Raw genomic sequence first — 2816 nt, forward strand, 5'->3', positions numbered from 1 at the left:
CCCCCCTCCAAGCCCCACCCCCCTCCCATTTATCTCTCAGCTCCGGCCGACAAGCCTCATTCCTGATGAAGGGCTTTTTGCTGAAACATCAGTTCTCCTGTTCCTCGGATGCTGCCTGACCTGCTGTGCTTTTCCAGCATCACACTCTTAACTCTGATCTCCAGCATCTGTAGTCCTCAGTTTCTCCCTGTTAGAAAATACATCTTTACACAAACAGTGATGAAAATCCAGAATGCTCTCAACAAAAGGCTACATGGAGGTGGGAGGGTTTTTTTTTGTTAGGCATGGGAATTCAGAACTAACAGCAGCTTACAGAGAATATGCCACCATTTATACAGCTTGGGATGTTCCTTCACAATAAAAGTAAGATATAAATGCAAATTGTGTTCCATGTGACCGTCTACCAAACCTCCTTTGTCTCAGTCTATCAACTTCCAATCATTTCCCCCTCATGTACTCATGTGGTTTACCTGTTAGAATTTCACCACTGTTCCTCTCATGTGAGCCCCACAATCTCACCACTGCCCCCTGATAAAGGGGTTTCTCTGAATTCCCCACTGGACTCACTCGTGACTGCCTTAGTCATTGTTTTTGAATCCTCTAGAAGTGGGCAGACCTTCATGTTTGTACGACCAAACCCCGAGAGAATTTTAAGGACGGCTATCAGAGCATCACATAACCGTCTCTTTGGAAGTGTTGCAGAATCAAGGCAGATAAATTGTGTTAAGATGTAGGCCAGCCGTGAACTATCTGGATAGCACAGCAGTCTCAAAGGACTGACAGCTTTCTCCTGTTCCTGCATTCCTGTTTCTAACGTCTTTCAATATCAAACAATAACATTATCTCAATTCCACCACCTTAAAGAATAATTGTTGTGTTAACGAAAAGTTATAATTTAAAAAGCGGTCTATCTCTGGTGCATGTATTTGAGTTTTACAGTGCTAATGGAGGGTAGTCAACTGACTTTTAACTTACTGCCCCCTTGTTTGCATTCTTGCTATTTCCCACCAATTATATCTGTACAAGTGATTAATTTCACCACCTCGATTGTGAAAACGTTGCAGGCAAATTCAATGAGTAGGTGTCACCAAAACCAAAAAGAGACTGATTCCTGTTTCCTTAGTTGAAAACGTTATCAGTGATTCTAGTCTGCAGTTGGACACCTCACAGCTCCATAATCCAATCCCAAACTGTAGGCCTGGTTTGGGAGGTGAATTGCATCATTGTGTTCCTATGTTCCCATTTTATAGCCTTTACTCAGTAATTCAAAGGCCTCATGCAGGATGTTGAATGGTGGGGAATTCCTGGGTCAGCATGAAGGCTCCATGCAGCAATCTCAGAGACTGAAAAACTCCCAAAAACCATTTGTCACCACGCCACAGGTTTTTCCACAATCCTACTCACCGCCTCCCTCCACCCCCCTCCTCCACCCCCCAACTCTCCCTCTGGAGTTGCATCAATTTCCAAGCACTAAAATGGGATCACATATGAAAAAAAATAGAAAATTACTAAGCTGTAACATAAAGGATATTTACTTAGAGCAAGCTCCATGCTCGTTTCCCTTCTAGGTGTAATACCAGACTATTCCACATGTGGCAGCACTTTCTGTGCCTGGCTCATAGTCTGTTTTTGGCTGTAAATCTCATTGGCGATTACATAGGGGCAACAACTCCAACAAAGGCTAATTATCACTTTGCAACTTTATGCCTGCATAGAACCCAGGAGATCTTAGTCAGAAAATCGTCTGTATGGCCTTTCTTGTTTTTGTAAATAATGGGATTGAGACCTCTCCTAAGCAACAGCAGTACAAGATCTCTGATGTTAGCCTTTCTTCATTGTTAACCTCAGGATCTATCTCACATCAAATATTTTAGGAGCAGCACCTTCAGACCCATACTCATAATCTTTGGCATGTTGTGCAGAGTCGAAAAGTGTAGCGCTGGAACTGCACAGCAGATCAGGAAGCACCCAAAGAATGAACTTATGCCTGAAATCTTGATTCTCCTGTTCCTCGGATGCTGCCTGACCTGCTGTGCTTTTCCAGCAACACACTTTTTGACTCTGATCTGCAGTCCTCACTTTCTCCTATGCTGTGCAGAGGATCAGAGTCAAGATTAAAGTGGTGCTGGAAAAGCACAGCAGGTCAGGCAGCAGCTGAGGAGCAGGAAAACCAACGTTTCGGGCAATAGCCCTTCATTCGGAATGAAGGCAGGGAGCCTCTGGGGTGGAGAGATAAATGGGAGGGGGGGTGGGGCTGGGGAGAAGGTAGCCAAGAGTACAATAGGTGGATGGAGGTGGGGGTGAAGGTGATAGGTCAGAGAGGAGGGTGGAGTGGATAGGTGGGAAGGAAGATTGGTGGGTAGGACAGGTTATGAGGATGGTGCTGAGCTGCAAGGTTGGAACTGGGTAAGGTGGGAGGAGGGGAAATGAGGAAACTGGTGAAGTCCACATTTATGCCATGGGGTTGAAGGGCTCCGAGGCGGAAGATGAGGCGTTTCTCCGCCAGGCGTCAGGTGGTGAGGGAGCGGCAGTGGAGGAGACCCAGGACCTGCATGTCCTCAGCAGAGTGGGAGGGGGAGTTGAAATGTTGGGCCACGGGGCGGTGGGGTTGATTGGTGCGGGTGTCCCGGAGATGTTCCCTGTGCAGAGGACCAGGCTGACAATTTGGAGGACTTCCTAATGGGTATGCTCCTAAAACTGGCCAAAGCAACCACGCACAGGCCCAGGATGAACAAGGCCTGTGGGATGATCACATTTACTAGTCACCTCTCTCCTGTGGCCTGTGGGCACCGCAAGGTCTGCAAGGTATAGATGGC

The sequence above is a fragment of the Chiloscyllium plagiosum genome, chromosome 36 (assembly GCF_004010195.1).
Source record: "Chiloscyllium plagiosum isolate BGI_BamShark_2017 chromosome 36, ASM401019v2, whole genome shotgun sequence".
Classification (NCBI taxonomy): Eukaryota; Metazoa; Chordata; class Chondrichthyes; order Orectolobiformes; family Hemiscylliidae; genus Chiloscyllium; species Chiloscyllium plagiosum.